At 44.2% G+C, this 18,161-nt stretch overlaps 1 long non-coding RNA gene across 1 annotated transcript in view; it reads right to left on the bottom strand.

Moving 5' to 3' along the window:
* LOC135945383 (uncharacterized) overlaps positions 1 to 10,685 on the bottom strand; it is a 55,051-nt gene extending 44,366 nt beyond the window's left edge. The window contains exon 1 of the long non-coding RNA XR_010575426.1: positions 10,198 to 10,685. This is a non-coding gene — a long non-coding RNA (uncharacterized LOC135945383). The remainder of the gene's footprint in view (positions 1 to 10,197) is intronic.
* Positions 10,686 to 18,161: the final 7,476 nt, after the last annotated feature.

Here is an 18,161-nt window from a genome sequence, read left to right as displayed (position 1 = left end):
CACATACATGCAATTAAGGCCCCCACGCTGCTCTTTCTTATTTGCAGCAGATTATTACAACTCCCGCGAGCAACGAGGATAATTCAAAAGAGTGAAAGAACAGGTTCCACCTAAGCCGAGAAAGAAAATTCGTCCTCGGAGGCGCAGTACCGATCGATTTTATTACGAATGCAGGTGTCTAGTTTTAATGAATCTCTCTTTCGCTCGTAATTAAACGAGATCATTCTCAGAATATAATGCAATAAAATCAGTCTGTCGGAGAATAAATTTTCATATAATACAATGAGATGCCGGTGCGATAGCGGCCGCGTTATGCGCTTGCGAACGAGGTGTGTGCACCGCTTTGATTAAGATCGCTTAAAGCCTGTGAGCCCGGCTGCCTTCCTTTTTATTTTTACACCCAAAACCGGCAGCAGCAGCGTAGCAGCGACGTTGAGGCGAGAGGAAAAAGAAGAGAGCTTAGGCTGGAAATTGCTCCAGGGAGAAATTTTTTTGCGCATTTTTGTAATTATTCCGGCTCGGTGAGCACGGCAGATTTGCAGTATGATTATCTCTCGGCGCTCGCTGCGATGTCACTCGAATCTGCTTCCTCTGCTTGCGCACAGACTTTTCTCCGCCATTCCTTCTGGGAAAGTGAAATTTATAGGCGACAAAATGAGGCCCGCGCCAAGGAAATGGCAATTTCGTCAGCGTCCCACGGCACACGTCGAAAAGGACCCAGTGCCGTGCAATTAAAATTTGATTTGCGGCTTGTCCCGCGCGAGCAACAAGAGAAACCCTGAGTGAATATTATTTATAATTTTTTCGGGACGCCCTTTGGGCATACTCGATGCATAAATCTGACGGTAATCGGAAGGCGAGCTTTGTGGGCGAAAATTGAATCGGTGTCGCCGAATTATAATTTCCATATAACACACTCACACACACGCACGCGATCAAATAGTTGCACGGTGGGGCTTGCCGAAATTTATTCGTCTGCGGCATTCTCCCCGAGAGCCTGCCAAGCCGTTTTTCATTAATATAACGATCCGCGCGTGAAAAATTGCGTGCTCTTTGGAATTACGGCCTCGGATTTTAATTAAAAAGCGGCTACATCGGCGGAAAAAATGCAAAAGAGGAGCGGAGGGAGCGGCGAAAAAGTTCAATATCGGAAATTCCGCCCTCTCTGCGCGACGGCGGTGGATTTTTCCTCCTTCTGTGCGAATCTTTTTCTCGTGCTGCCGGCGATATAATGAAGACGGTAACGACCTCCGCGACCTAATAGAGCACGCACTAATTTCCCGAGCCAGCCAAGTGCAAAATAATGCAGCGCCTGCTCTTGGACACTTTTTGCAGACTCCATTAATAGGCCGGTAGTAAGGCTATTTGCGCAAAACCCTCCCGCTTTTTCTGCCGCACGACGAGCTGAATTATGAGGGGCTCACCAAGGGACCGGGGGTGCTCCCTGCCTCTGGCAAAAAGGAATACTTACTGGTGTCCACGGAATATTAAGACCCACTGTTGAAAGAGAGATGTTTATGCAGATTTGCAAAAAGGGAAAAAATAATTTCTGTGGTAGATTTTAGGGTAAATGGCTGATTAAATATCCAATTAATTTATTTATTTTTTCATTGGTTTAAAAAATCACGTTTCCATAAAAATAAGTAAAAACATAAGTGCATTATGTGGATTTTGTAATTTTGACCTTTTATATTCGCACCGGAAAACATATTCATTTCGTGGAGAGCAAAACCCATGATTTTTTTTTAAAGGGTCGTGGTAAAGGCGATAATACCCGGGAAATAGAAAGAGGCGTGTCAGGTTCTATTCAACCTGCGGAAATTTGAAAAATCTATTTATCAATCTTGTTTCCAAGATTTCTAATCTCTTTTTTACCTTTGCATAAGTCCTTCTATACATAAATTAATGAATTTGTTTGCTGTGAGAGGCCAAGATAATTTATGGTGTCATTTATAGCCAAATTAAAGCAGGACAATAGCAAATTTGATGCGAAAATTGCGGGCTTATCCTGAGAACTAGAAGTGCCGCGAGAACAATAGAGAAACTCTAGTGCCCGGCACGCCCCTGCTTCGTGCAAATTGACTTCAGAGTGGGCGAGCTCGGTCCATTGGTTCCAGATAAGGTAGCGGCGGACAAATGCGCGCAAAAGGGAATAGTCCGGCCGCTCGGTCCGGTCCTCTGTAATTAGAAATTGGGCGCGCTTGACGGCGGGCAGGGTCGAAACAGAATTGCGGCGGAGAGGGCCTTTGTGTATTCTAGCCCCTTTATTTGTCTGACTGAGGCGAGAGGGAGATAAAATACTTGACAGAGCGAATTGAGAGCTTTATAACGCAGTTATGTTTGTTAAAATAGAGCAGCCTGGGCGGTGGAGCAGCAGCCGAGCTCTCTGTTTACACCATCAGCAAAGTCGAAAACTCACACACGCGGCACGAAGCTGAGAAAACACATTTGCTCAAATGGATTCGCCAGCAGCAGCAGCAGCAGCACAAAGCAGCTAGCAACTGCACGGCCGACCGGAAAAATAAATGTTTGATTTGCGAGAGCGGTGGAGTGAGTCGAAATTTGGCGCGGAAATGAAACGCAGCTTTAGCTGCATCTGCCTTTGGGTGCTTCCGTCGTCGCCCCCTCATTATTCTCGAGTATGTGTGTTTCTTCTTGCGCCCAAGTTGCCGCTTAAAACAACCCGACGCTGTTTATTTTGCTGGAAAAGTTTCTGACAAGATTTGGCTGTGCTGTTGCATTGTGCACGCACGCACGCTTGCTTGCTTCATAGTTTCCCTTTGGGTAGCAGCGCACTTTCACTCTCGCAACGCCGAGTTATGGGTGCAAAATAAATCAACACTTTGAACTTAACTTTGTTGCAAAGTAAAAGCTGCCTCTCGCACCCCCTGCATTTTTGCCCTGGGGCAACTCGGATTAAGACAAACCGAGAGCTAATGGCTGCAGTATAAATTAAGAAAATTACTTATTTACAATTTAGCTCTTTTTGCTGTAGTTGGCGCTCGCTCAACTTGGCTGTGCCGGAATGAACTTTGGAAGCTGGTTGCTGCCCGTATCAGCAGCGTAGCTACGGCGGCGGTACATTTTTTGCCGAAGCATTTTGCGCAGTACTAGCTCAAGAACAGGCCGGCACTTCCCCCGAAATCATTAATTAAACTCCTTGATCCAGCAGGCAGGCGGGCGGGCGGACGTTTTTGCTCCAGCAAACACGTCTCGAGATTGTGCTGTGTACTGCACCGAGAGAGGGACTAAGTGTATTTTATATCGCTCAGGCCGACCGACCGGCCGGTCGGCCTGGCAATCTTGATCAGCGTTTCATTTTCTCGGGTGGAAATTAAGCCTGCGGCCTCCCCCTCACGATGAGCGCTTGTTTTTGCCGAGCGAAGAGAAGCCAAAGAAGTCGAGTACAGCGATAAAATGTATAACAGCAGCGCCGGAAACGGTCGGGGCGTCGTCGTGAATAAAATCAGCAGACATGCACTCACCATTCCGGGAAGAAAGAATTAACGATTGAAAATTTCTCGAATCGCGCACAGCCTAGGAGGAGCCTCTTGAAAAATTCATCGGCCAGACGTACGTGATTGCGAAATTGCTCTCCAGCTAATGCACTAGCGCCGAGCGAGCGTTTCCGTCCACCCGCCGGAGTAATGACTCTCTCTTCAATTCCAGGATAGCAACGGTCGTGCGCGAGAACTTTTTACGACGACGCCAGCGACGACGACGACGAGGTGCACTCGATTTTGTTGGCGCGTCGTAAAGTATAAATTCATTTGGAGGTAGTAATTGCTCTCTGCGAGATGGCTTTTGTCTCGTTTTCCTTCTTTTGTCTCGAGTGTGCGGTTAAATGCTGTGAGAAAACGACTGGGTGATTTTTACGAGTTGCCAAGTAGAAAAATTAAGTAGAGGACTCGGCCGCACGGTTTTAACATTTTCATCTGAATATATAGGAAGAACGAAATCTCTCTTGGAACAGGACGCAATATCGCCCCCTGGACCATTTTCCTGCCATTTGGGCGTAATGCGTCCGCAAAAGTTCCCAGGGGACAATAACTCGCCGGCAGGGGGCGCAATTTGACAAAATTATCAATTTCGTGCAGATAATAGTGCGCAGGAATGGACGCAAGACAGACCCTCGGCTTGTTCTCGGGCCCGGGCGTCTGTTGGAGCAGCAGAAGCCATAACATATGGTTTATAGGCCGCCATAATCAACAACAGCCCTGCCCGCCTGCTTGGCATACACACGGCGCAGAAAAGCGAAAGAAGGCTCCTTCTCTGTTTTTGATAACGCGGCGCAGCACAAACATTTCGTATGAAAACATGTGCTTTTGCTCTTTTTTCTGCATCGACACGGCTGCTGCAATATTAAAATGCCTCGCGAGTGTTATTAAAAAAGAAACTGCCAAGCACGTCTTCCTTTTCGCACGTGTTATTTTCGCCATTTTCTCGGAAAGGCCCTAAAATGATGAATCCTCTCTATTTATTTATTCTTTTTCTGCACCACGCAGCTCGTTTTGAGTCCAAACAATCCGCTTGAGTTGGGTGTTATATTTTTTTTATTATAACCAGGGTTCCAAAAAATTCACGGGTGGAGAGGCGTCAGCCGTGAAAATGCGAGCAGATCAAAAGATTTATTTCACTTGTTAGCAGCTCCCGTATCGTTTGTTTTGTTCACTGCTGCTGCTGGTATTTAATTATCAATTATCAAATTAATATCCGCAGCCATCTGGAAAGTGAGTGATAAAAACTGGAAATACTTCATGTCGGTCGGTTGTTGTGCAACTTATTTACGACGGCGCGCACACACAAACCGTGAAACAATGACACGTGAGAGAGAGAGAGAGAGAGAGAGAGAGAACGAGCCAGTACCGGCAGCAGCAAAAAGCAGAAGCGAAATGGTGAGTCAAGCGTTAATATCCGCTGGTGCACACCAAGCCGACCGAAAAAGATAGCTTATCATAGGGGCAGTGATCCTATCTTTGCACTTCACCGATTGATTGGACGGAGTAGTTTAGATTAGAACAAAAACCTTTCCTAGAATTCATGATTGATTGCCAGAAGCCGGAACAGGCGCATTAAATTATTAAATTGCAGACAATTTTATTAGGATAAATAAACTAACTCCTAACTCAAATTCAATAGAAGAAAAGATGGAATGAAATTCAATAAATTTTAAAGATGCTTCCACCGTTTTTATTTATTTATTGTTATTTTTAAATTTCCAATTTAGTTACAAAAGCATTGCTTATTTGGAGATTCCCCGTTTGAGAACTGCACCTTTGGCCACGGTCGGCTCCCCTCGTGGCGGAGGATCGACTGGCGGGCAATAATTTATTTTCATTTGCTTTCATTGAGCGCAATGAGTAACGAGGCCAGGCGGCGGCGGGCGGATCGGGTGGCAAAAAATGCCATAGGCGGGTGCCTGCATGTCTGGAACATGACGCAAGTTCCGTTGTAATCATCCGCCAGCCCGCCCGACCGACCGCCCACTCGAATAACCACCGCCACCCATCCATTAACCCTGCTGCTTTGATGCCCGTTGATGGCTTTAAAATCAATTACTCGCCTTTCGCGCTCTGTCGGCAGTTCATTTGACTGCGCTCCTTCGAGAAAGTGTCATTCACCCCCTTCGCCTGGCCGGTCAGGTTGATTTATTGCGGATCAAAGGATTAATCCCGTGATTTATGTGCTTTCCTCGGAAATTTCCAGCCCGGCCGGTGCCGGGAGGAAATTGCACCTCGTGCGTCGAGTGAATTTTGACACGCTGCCGGCAAATTGAGTGGTCAGAAACTCATCTCACCGATGCGAGATGGGGAGCCAAATTGAAACAAACTGTTAATTCGTTTGTTGCGCCGACGGCAAACTTTTCCGAAATCTCTCCTCTGACTGAAAATTAGCAGCATCTGCCTTGGGGGCGCAACAACACCGAAACCGCCAAGATTTCACTATGCAAATTGCCCCGGGAAGCGGGAAGAAGTTGCGAGCAGATAATGAAAATCGAGGGTCCACGAGGGAGCTGCAGCCGCGTGCGCAACCGCCGGCCAGCGATAATAATCATAATAATTGAAACCGGGCGAGTTTAATAATTATGAATGTGCGGCAAAGTAAGCAGCTTTTCGTCGAGCGCACAAATATTAGTCTTGCGTGTGGCGGAAAGTAAGTAGGTGCGCGTCGCGCGGCTCTGGGGAACTTCAATTAGGCAAATGGGCTCTGAAATTCATGAGTTTCCGAGGCGACTGCGGAGCGTCGCTGCACAAATTAAATTGTGCAAACTCGGTTAGGGCTGATTTCGTAGCGAGACTTCTCCGTAATCAACAAATTAATTACAGTAGAAATCTCGAAATTAAATTCCACGACCCACGAACGCGGCATATCCGTCGTCGCATACAGGACGCAGCAGAGATGTATCCGCAGCCGCGGCGGCTGCTGCTGCTGCTCTTTTTTTCGTTTGCAGCTCACATATTGAACCGAGAGCTAGCTGGCTTGCTGGCTGTGTCAATAAAACAACAAACAGTCAAGGCTGCAGACGTTATTAAAACACACGCGCGCGCGGATCCTCCCAAACTATCCGACGCTGGCTCGTTTCACCTCACGAAAGAAAGAGGTTCGGACGCGGATGATGATTCACATCGCTCGCCGCATTATTATTATTATTTCTTTTCGGATCGACGAGATAGACTGCGAAGGAGAGAGAGGACACCTACGCTCCGGCCCGAGTGTGCGTCTCCCTCTATTTTTAATAATGATCTCGCCCAGCCCGGCACAATGGATCCGAGCGAGAATGGAGGCGCTTTATGGTATTGAATTCTCTCACGGAGAGCCAAGCCAGCCGGCTCTCTTTTCTCGATCGCTTTTCCGCCCGACCGGAATTTTGCACCGATTGCTATCGCAGAATGCACAAGTGTGTCGCTTGGCGATTTAATCGCCGGATTAATTTGCGTAAAAGCTTTTGCCGACCGGCCGTCCGGGCGGGCTGCGGGAAGTCCAAAAACAAAACAATTACCCCCAACGATCATCCGACTTAGTGCTTTTTCGTGTTCTCCGATGTGGGCGCCCGAAATACTGTTCCACCTCGCACGAGTTTTTAATAAACCCCGCGCCAGCCCCTGACGGCGGCAACTTTTCTTTTCCACATGCACCGCATTCGCCGAGCGCGCGCTTTCTTGATTTATGCGCCTGCTGCGAGATGAATTTTCATGGCCTCTCGGCCAACCAGCCGAAAGATGTGGTTGTTGTTGCTGTTGTCGAGAAAAGCCAAACGGGAAATTCGACACCGCACTCTGAACCTGAGAAGTACGAGAGGTTCACCGAAGGTATTAGTGTTTCATTCATTGCCGCTCTTTTCGCCGCTGCTGCTAAGTGGATTAAATCAAAAGTTTCAGCCGTAATTTATGGTTTCCTGTCAGAAAGCAGAAGTTTCAAACTCGTGTCTCGATTCAACAAAAATGCATAATACTTTATTCATGTTGAGCGATTAAAAGTGTTTGCAGCACCCTTTAGTTTTAATTACGGGAAAGCGGCGCCAAAAGGCGCGTCAAATTTCAATTAAAATGCAGAAGATAATTAGAGCTCGGCGGGAGGCAAACAAAGCAAGCGGCGAAATCCCTCTCCGCCAGGCTGACACGACCGATACACGCGCGCACTAATTACAAAATTGAAAGGCGCAGCGCATTTAAAATTGAATCTGGAGCAACGGACGAGGATTAACTGGTCATCCCTCGGACGGACGAGGGTTTAAATTGGCGCGTTTGCCCAGCAACATGCCTCTAATAGGTTTTGCGGGCATTAAAGTAGACGAGAATCGGGGGAGTTTGTTTGAAACAACGCCCATACCTTTTAATAAACACCCGCTCTCTCCCCCTGAATATGCAAACGAAATAATGGAGCCGCTCGTGCGTGCTGGATACATTTCCTTGCCAGAATTGAAAGCCTGCTGCTGCTGCTGCTTCTTGGCGTTAAATCAACAGAGCCGATCTGCCTTCTACTTTTGCCATTTCTGCCAGTCCGTCCGTCCGTCTGTGGGCCAGGCAAAATTAATTCCGGCGTCGGTCAGATGCATTCTGCCGCCCACTGGATATCAAAAGCTAGGCGGCACGAATTCCTCTGGCGAATAGCTCGGCTGCTGGATTTGAGCGATTCTGACCGCAGTAATGCTTTGAATACGCGCAGAAATTCCAATTAAAGAGAAACTGCAGATGATTACGTGACACAAATGACAAATTCCAGGTTGCTCTTCTCATTAAAGCCGCGGGTGTTTTTTTCAGGCGGCGGTGGGCGCGTTTATAATATTCACTAAACCGGGCGACAGCCGATGATTAATTCTGACAATTTGACCTCGGCTGGAGTTTTGCCAAACGCGGTAGCAGCAGCTAATTTGATGGATTATTTTCATTATGAACTTATCAAATGACTGTCGCTGGCTCGGCACCATTTTTATGTGCATGCACACGCACAATATGCGCTGCTCGGAAAAACACAGGGGCGGCCAGGGGTAAAAAATCAATCAAAAAAGCGGCTGGAGGGGCCGCTGTGCCACCAGCGCGCCGCGAGAGTGGAAAAATATCTGCCACATTATGTCATCCGTGAAGCGATAAATCAAAAAAACTGCCAACCCGATATTATTTCGCGAGCTGCCGGCGTTTTCCGGCCGAATCGGATAGCCACTGTCTCTGCTGTGATGTTTTAATTAATCGGCGTATCGGGAAATTCTGCTCGAAATTGGTTATTGCGCTGACGGCATAAAAAACGCAATATTTGGCCAAACTTGTGATTTTTACGACGGCCTCGAATCCGCAGATAAAATAAAAGTTTGCGTGCCAGCCAGGGGGAGAGGCGGCACACAAAAACCGACAAGATTTCTTACCTGTCCCATATTGGCTCTGACAGGTTCCTCGTGAATTTTTAAAACGGTCCTCATAAACGCCTCCCGAGGGGTGCCCCTGCAAAAAGGTGGCAAAACGGGCGAGTTTTCTGATTTGATTCAATTAGCCGCGGCCGGTGCTGGAAATTCTGGTGCGAGATGGATCCGAAATGACACGCGGGCGTGCGGGCGGGCGGGAGGGGACCAGCCAGCGGGACCACCCACATCATGAATTTTTCCTCGCCGCAGCGCGCAAGATGAAAATAACGGGCCAAGGTCGAGAGCATTGTAAATGATTCGCCAGCCAGAAAAAACCCTTTCTCGGCCCGCCAACCAGCCGGCGTTACGCAAAAAATAAAAAAAGTTCGGCAACGCTGTGAAAAAAACTGATTATCGGACTTAGATTCCGCGACCCGGAGAGCGCGGTGACAGGCTGGCTGCATTTTCAATCATCAGCAGCGAGTGCCGCGTGCGAGCGCATATCCTTATTTGTACAAACAAATTAATTTTTTCATCTGACAAGCAGAGCGGTGCGCTCAATTATTTCAGGTTGAAGGCATCGAGCCGGAGTGCGCGGATAATAAGGCAGCGTCGGCAACAGCAAGTCCTTTTTAACGAGATGAGCAAGTTTGGAATTATTTTCCCTGCCGAATCACGATTCCGACATCAGCTCAGCGGATTTATCTTTTTTCCCCGCTCTCTTTTCTCTGTGTGTGCGCGCGCTCGACTTTTATACAGAGTTCGCTTCGCCGGAGACTTTCGTTCTATGTTTATTTTCGCAGGAGGCTCACATTATTTGAACGGCGCATTTTTTCAGTCATTTTTTGTCACCCCCTCTGCGGTAGAAGGGTATGACTCCGATATTCGAGCTATTTCTTTTGAGTAGCAGCAAATCAACTCTGAATAAAGTGCTCTTTCTCCCGGTTTGAGCCGGATCAGAGCCCTCTTTGTCGCTGTCAGAAGGTTTGTATTAAAGTCTCACGATGAAATTTATACTTTTCCTCGTATTTGACTTTGAACTCGGGCGGAAACCCAAACGGAGCTGAACAAATGTTGATTTTAAAGGAACTCGCAAAATTTCTAATTTTGGCAAAAATTCTCGAAATGACTTGATAGCATCGTTATCGCTTGAAAATCCACATCCGGCACTTTAACGCCTCCGGACTTGGGAAATTTCAGCAGAAATTGCTGCAATTTGAAGGCGACCTCCGCAAGCGTCAAAACTGATGTGATTACTCTCGGCAGGAAAATGACTAAGTGCCGAGTGTGGGAAAGGGAATTTCGAATTTCGCGTCTCGCGAGTCTCGAAGGAGTGGAGAAAGACGAAAAGCTGAACTCACCGTTGGAGCACTGAGCTTGATCGCCGAACTGGAGATGCAGTTTAAGTCCGGCTTGCTTGCTTGGGCGACGCACGGAGTCTTCTCACAGGCCACCAGCTCGCAGACTGAAGTCGAAGAAGAAGTGGGGCCGGTTGATATTCTAGCCGCTCTGGTGAGTAATGCTCGTCGAGAGATCGAGTACGGCGAATGTAAAAAATCCTCCCACATACCGGCGAGCGAGCGAGCGACTGAGCGAGCGAGAGAGAAAAAATAAAGGATTGAAAACCAGTTTGCTCCACTCCACGGAAAGACTGTGTATGAGTGTGTGTGTGTGAGAGAGAGAAGAGAGAGAGAGAAAGAGAGTGAGAGAGGAGTTCGGCGGCAAGCCGAGGAGGAAGGGCAGGAGCGCGAGCGAGCGAAGGTCGAGAGACCGGTGCTTCGCGTCCGCCGCCTCCAGCTCGACTGACACGACTTGTGGTGCTCGCTCGGCTCGTCGGCCAAGTCGCAGCTCCGCGCGCGGTCGGATGCCGCAGCAGCCGCTCGGCCCTCTTCGCGCGCCGCACGTCAATAGCGGCCGCTCGCTCGGCGCTGGGGTTCTTGGCTCGCAACCCGCCGACGACGATTATGCAAGCCGCCCGGCCGCCCGCCGCACACCCCCGCAGCGCCCCCGACGCAGCGCACGTTCGGGGCTACGTGCGCCGACGAGCCAGACGTCGATCCATGCGACGCTTTTTTTAATTGTGTTCATTTATATTTCTTTCTTATCCAACCGGCTCTGCGCCGACGAAATCCAGCTTGCGTAAATATTATATATTATTTGTCTATTTCGAGCAGCTGTTTTCATGAATTTTGAGCAGCTAATCGCTTTGGAGCGCATGCTAATTCATTTCACAACCTGTCTGTTTCAAAATAGAAGCAGCACGAGATTGAATTTTAATTAGGCTATATTTGGGATTCACTGTTTTTGAAGCAACAAAAACCATTATCGCTGTGTAAATAAGGAATATTAATTTAAAGTTTGTTGGCAAATCATGAGTGTACACTTTGGAAGTTTGTTTTCCAGTTCAAATATGAAGCAGATGAACATAAATTTGTAGAGCTGAGAATTTAAGAGATTCGACTATTTATTTATGTGCTTCCATGACCCCCAAATGAGCAAATAGAATACAAGTTTTAGCTATATCTAATAAATACCAATATTAAAATTGTGTAAAACTGCCTGAACTGTCTAAATTACGTCTAAAACAGTTTAAAACGGCATTTTGATTCGACTAACAATTAAGTAACCATCTTTAACCTAATATTTCGCTCCTAAAAACTGTATAATAACTGAAAACTCAAACGCCGATAGAAACGTTTCATTATTTGCTTTCTTGACTATCATTCTTTTATTTGTTTGGTGGGAAAAGTATTAAATCTTATAAATATATTCGCAAATATTACATTACCGTGTCCGACGCTTTCGACTTGACGAGGTCAAGAGAGCTACTTCCGTTCGACTATCAGCAAGATGTCTGTGGTTTCGATCAATAACGATTTCCTCTACGGAGCATAGTGGTACATAAAATATTGCCTCATAGATTGATGACGATGATTTATAGCAATGTGAAATATCAGTAGATAAACCGAGGAGAAACATTTTTGGATTGACATCGCAGGCCATCTTTTTCTTATAAGCATTTTTTACAAACGATATTATATTGCGATTTAAGACAGATCAATTTTTCTTGCGTCTGATTAACTTTGAGACATCAAATTAGCACAAATAAATCAATTTTAAGAATTTTAACCACTTATAATTCTTTCTAAGTGCCAAAAATCGTGAAAATCGCTTGCGAAGCCAATGATAGTCGATAGGTCAATATTGTCAAAGAGTTTCTAAAGAAAAACAAAACCAAAAGGGTGAAATTTCGTTTTGGAATAGTAAAAAAATGAAATTTATAGTATTAATTCGTTGAGAAACGTCTATAATTCCATAAATTTTAATTTTGTCTAATGTTGAGGGGACGAGGAGTCCAAAAAATAGACAAATAATGTCAAACATTTAGGTCTGGGGATTCATCGTATTATGAATAGTTTAAAAAAATAATTAATTTTTCGTTAACAACAAATAAGTTTATATTATTCTCAAAATTATTACCAAACAACAATCAAAATGCCACTTTTGTGCATATTTCCTCGGATTTGACCTTGTTTTCTCTGATCTCAATTATTCTCCTGGCAATTATTCACATTATCACTGGCTTTTCAGTCCATATTTCCGTGACATCGCTAGGCTATGGGACAGAAAGAGTTACAGTGCAAACATCTTCAAGTTGCACTGATTTTGAGAGTTTGCCCTTATGTTTACAGAAAGAGAAATGCCCTGAATTTGATAAGGTAACCAGTACTCAACGCTTAACAGCCGCAAACTTTTTTTATTCAATGGGAATTTCTCGGAAATTCACTTGGCAACCTGCGGATAAATTACTGCTTGGCCCCAATTTTCCGAGGATACTCTATTGAAGTTCCTGAACTTCGTAGTATGAGTCCTCTTTCGTCTGGGTCATTTGAGCATCTAAATCACAGTTTGTAATATTTCCTTGCCGCATAATTATGAGGAATTGAGCCGAAGAAAAAAGTCTCTTACGAGTCGACCGCAATCAACAGAACAAATCCAAGTCTTTTTGCCCCTCCCATTCAAATTCGACGCAATTGCAAAGGATTTGGCGCGGGTGCAATTAAAGTTCCGGTGAACAATGAGAGATAAAACTGGCGGCTGGTACATGCATTTCACGCTCAATTTGATACGAAACGCGTTTCTCATTCTGTCTCCCTCTGACAATGAGCGCAATTCCTGCCGCGGTGTAAAAAAAAAAACAAGGTCTTTGACCTGCACCTTCGCAAGAGTCGCCGCGCGCGTATTGCACGAAACAATCGGCCGCGCGAGTTCAAACTGATTACGTGCCTGCTTGCACTCTGATTGCACCCTCTGCTCGCAATAATGCGCCTTCGCTGGCATGCTGGCTGGCTGCAATGAATGCAGTGCAGTTCTCTCGTTAATTCACGCCAAGTGCAAGAAACAAAACCTTTCGCTCCGGCAAGCCAGACAAACGAACCAACATGCAAACTCGCGCAGGGCATTGTTATTATTATTATTGTACACACACAGTATGCAGGCCAGATAATCAAAATCATTTCGAGTCGGCGAGCGTTTCTCAGGATGTGTGCAAGAGCTGCTCGGTTTGTCGCCAGCCGTGGTTAAATGCAATTATTATAGCATGTGTGCTAAAGCTGGCAGCACGTAAAGCTTGCATTTCGCGGAAATGCTCTGCTTGGACTACGCGAGGAGCGTTATTACTTGTTTGTCATTAGTTAAGAACTTTTAAAATTAATTATTTGATAAGAGTAAAGTTTTAATTTTAAGTAATATTAAGGTTTTTTCCTTAAAATTTTTTTAAATTTTAAAGTTTATTTTAATAAGCATTAAAATTGAATAAAATAACAATTTTTTATTGAATTTTAGATAGAAATAGGTCTCCTGTTGTCCAATTTTCACTTTGAATCAACCATTTTTTCAACACAGCTCTTTTAAAAAATAATTTTACTCAAATAATTCAAACATGGCTCCAGAAATTAGAATTTGTTTTTGCTATAAGAAATGCCCAAAATGTTATTAGAGGCGGCAAAAACGGTTTCCGGCAGCACGTATGCATCCCTTGGTCGGTAAATAATTCAGCAAAAACGTTGCATATATTCGGAAACAGCAGGACGAGGCACTTTTTCCATCTGCTTGTAATGCACTTTCCCCCTAAATTCGCGTTTAGCCGCAGCAGTCCCGTGGGAGGGTGCGGGTTTTGGCCAAACCGACTACGCAGCTCACCTTAATAATAATCCATGCAGGCAGCGAGTAATTCCAAATATTGAATATATATATATATATGCAGCTGGTGGCGAATGACACCTGCAGCTGTCAGATATTTATTCGACGTGTGCGTTATTATTACTTTCGTTATCAGGCAGCGTCGTCGGCGGGCGAGCTGTTGCACACGCGAAAAGGGGTGGTTTATTTTTTGACAAACAAAAGGCCACGCTGCCTTTTTCACGACATGTGTGTGTGTCGTGCTCGCGTGTGCTTTATGTGTTTCTCGTCTACCTTTTTTTTTCATTTTTCGGCGCTTTTGTCCTTCATTTCTAATGATTAATTTATTACGTGGGTAGAGAAATTGACGCGGCCTAATTAGAAATTCGCTTGCTTTGTTGTGTTCGTGGTTTCGTTGTAATATCCGCCGTATTTGGTTGATGGATTAGTTTTTAATTTGTTGCTGAATGCGGTTAATTGGATATTCAAAACTGATTGGCGCATGGCCACGAAGTTTTCAAAAACTAATTTAATTGGAAATTTCAATATTGATGGGTGTATATTTCGATTAATGATGAAACATATTTATTCTTTGCACTCCTGCGATTTTTTTGTACCGATCATAATCCTGCACGTCATTTTTATCAACATTAGGAAAGCAAACAACAATAAAAATATATGAACCATTGTAGCACCAGATTATTTTCCTCCGAAGTAACAAAATTGGCATTAAAGTGTGACCGGCATGTATAACATTCCTCGAATCCGCTGACTAACGTCATTATTAGCTGCGATAAAAAATTTTGAGAAATGGCGGCATCCATAAAGAATAGATCCGGCAGAGCAGTGTGCTTCCTTGTCCTTCATACTTGAAAGCCGATTCTATTTCTCCGCTCAATAATTTCACACTTTGATCATTTATCCGCTTCGTTCGGCCCGCGCTTTGCTGGGAAAGTGCACGCAAATATTTACGTTCGCCTCGGCAATGTGCACGGGGCCGTCCGAAATTTCTCCAGGGACTTTCGATTTTTTCGGCATTTAACGAAATAAAAGTGGCGAAGCACTCTTTTGTTTTCTGGCCATAAATTTCGTTTTCCCACCAGAGAACAAATTGACAATCACGATCAAACACAGAGGCAAAGAGCGGAACTGCCGTTTCGGAGCGAGATAGATAGATAGAAATTTGGTGAGTGTGTGTGTTTTTTGTAGTCGACGTGCTGCTGCTGCTGGTTGCCGGGCAAAAAAGGCCGATTTCATTTGCTACGTTTAGCTCGGTGCATGTGAAAAACAAGCAGGCGAGCCGACATAAAACCACCTGCTAGGTTATTGAACAGCTGGCAATATTTGCCGCTTATCTCGCCGCCGGCTTATAAATATATAAATACGCGGGCGCCGCCAGATTAGAACCAAACACTCGATCCATCCACCTTCGCCATACTTAATTTATGTCATAATTATCGCAGCCCGTGCCCCCAATAAATTACCCTGTTAGCTTGCAGCGAACGACGCAAACCCTGGGGGTCTATCAGCTCTGCATGCGGCCAAAATTGCCCGTAAACACGTTGTTAAACTATCGAAATATTTGTATGAATAAAACATGTTGTACACAGCTCTATTCGAGCATTTTCTACATTGTTTTTCAAATCACTCGGCTGCACCGCCGCCTTTGTGTGACTCTTTCCGTTCGATGAGCGCCGCGATTCCTAGAGCATGAACAAAAGTCCTTGCTCAAGAGTTCCGCTCTATCGGGCGACAACGATTCATTCCAGAAAAGATGCTCCGACAATAAACTAGTTACCGTTTAATATGTTGTACACGACTGCTCTTAAAATCCGGCTTCTTTCCCTGCATCACCACGTTGCTAACATTATCACGCCTCAGTCGAAAAAGAAGGTCTTTTATACAGAAAATATTCCTGAGCAAACTATTCCATTTTTTCATCGTATGGAAGTAGTTCAAAATTATAACTTAGTTTGTTGGAAAAGGTAAGTGATTACGAGATTCATATTTTAAACAAAAAGTGTAGTCATATAAATGTTCCAAATATTTGGTTTGGGTATGACAATAATATAAATATTGGCATATTGACAAATTTTGTAAAGACAGAATTCCCGATTAGAGGTGAATGCTGCACTTAATTCATGCACCATACTTTACTAAAAAGTGACAATAAAAGGGATTTATAAATTAATTAACACACTAGTAATATTTTACAGTTATTAAAAATTTATTAAAGAAATGCAATATCAAGCTATATTTTTATATTTAAGAGCATTGATTTATGCTTTAAAATAATTTTTTATTAATTAAATAATTTATTTTATTAAAAACTGTATTATTTTAATATATGCAAATATATAAGTAAAAAAATAAATTTTAAATAAAAAAATAAGGTACAGGTTTAAAATGGAGACAATTATACTATTATCATAACAATTCCTCAAATTAATTGCTTTCTCTGTTTTTTTTCATGTTCTAATCTCTAAATCAATTAGAATGTATAGACTCTAGAGCTTACAAGTTTTGGATATGCCGCAGCAATGCAGTTGGGGGACGAGTAGATTTTTAGCCAAAATTCCCTAAATTGATATAAGTTCCTTTTCAAATTGAACACGATCATCTTGTTTTAGATTCGACAGGTGCGTGACTAATTTCTGTACGTGATTCGCACCGTTTTCTCTCTGGCTAATCAGATGCTTTTGGCTGAAAATCACGACTGACGGAGGGATAAAAACTCTGGAGGGCATTTGCCTCAACGCTCAAAGGATCAGATCCACAACAAGTGGCTTTTTTGCTCGGAATAAAAATGTGTGCACATACGCAACGAGAACAAATGTCAGAGCGGAGGTAAAAGATCGTGACGGCTTCTCTCGGGAATCATTACCTTTCTTAATCAGGTTAGAGTTAACATTCGACTTTTCTTGTTCGCATGTTCGTGGAACGAGCGCGTGCATGAATTTTACTTTTAATGCGCGGCTACGTGCGAAGCCGGCACTTTGCGGAAAACTGCCGAGCCTTTGTGCAACAAAGGAGGAGGATTAGGTAAACCCGCAACTCAAACAATTGCTTCGAGGATTTACAACGGCAGGACAATGCTACAAATTGCTTTTGAGGAGGACAAATTTGCATTAAAACTATCTTAAGAGATTAATTTTCAAACTCTGATTTTGTTTAAATCCAAGACTGCTGTTTAAAGCTGAAGTTAGTTTTCACGAACTTTCTGTAGCTCAGAATAAATAATTTTGTTTAAGTTTTCTTGAAAATGAAATCTTGTTTGAAAGAGGATCAGCAATGTTTTGGGCCATCAAATCATTAATTCTTGGGTATTTCTGAGAAATAGCTAAAAGTCATAAATTTTTAGAGGGTTAAACCAATTTTTTAATATTCCTGCAGCTCTTAAGCCTACCACGCGCAATGTTGAATTATCTTGGATACATATACCTTTTCGAAATTCCGTAGTCAATGTTCCAAACGAGTGCAATGTTAATTTCTTTCTGTTATCGAGATAAATAATGAATTATTTTTGCCCATCCGTAGCAAAGAATATCATTTGAATTGACCTTTTTCTGAACCCCTCTTTATTCAAATGATGTTAATAATTTAGTCCACCGGATGAGAGGGTTCACGTGTTATTTGAATTGTTGATGGACCAGAACGATCTGAAATGGAGAGCGAGAGGATAGATTTATTGCTTTTGCATGGCTAATTGAGACGTCGGTGAGCTGTAGTAAATATTTATGGAGTATTGCCAATTTCGAAGGAGGCAATGACGTCGGCGGGCGAAAGGGAGCCAATTGCTGTGCCTTTTCCACAAAGCAGCAGCGCAGCGCGACACAGATTGAGCGGAGAAAAGATCTCGACTTGGAGCGGCCGCTTTTTCCTCTTTTCTTCAGACAGTTTAGAACGCGAGAGAGAGAGAGAGAGAGAGAGAGAGAGAGAGAGAGAGAGAGAGAGAGAGACTGCCGTCTTTAAAGGAAAACACAATTACTTAACTCTCTGAGGCCTCTCTCTCTCTCTCTCTCTCTCTCTCTCTCTCTCGTGCCCTGTACTCTGGTTACTCTGGGAAAAGCAGGAAACAAACCCCCTTTTGATTGGTAGCAATCAATCAAGTTGCTCGTGGCCATTTGTCGAACGAGCGAGCTAT

This window comes from Cloeon dipterum, chromosome X (genome assembly GCF_949628265.1).
Source record: "Cloeon dipterum chromosome X, ieCloDipt1.1, whole genome shotgun sequence".
NCBI lineage: Eukaryota > Metazoa > Arthropoda > Insecta > Ephemeroptera > Baetidae > Cloeon > Cloeon dipterum.
This window is presented reverse-complemented; position numbering and strand designations above follow the sequence as displayed.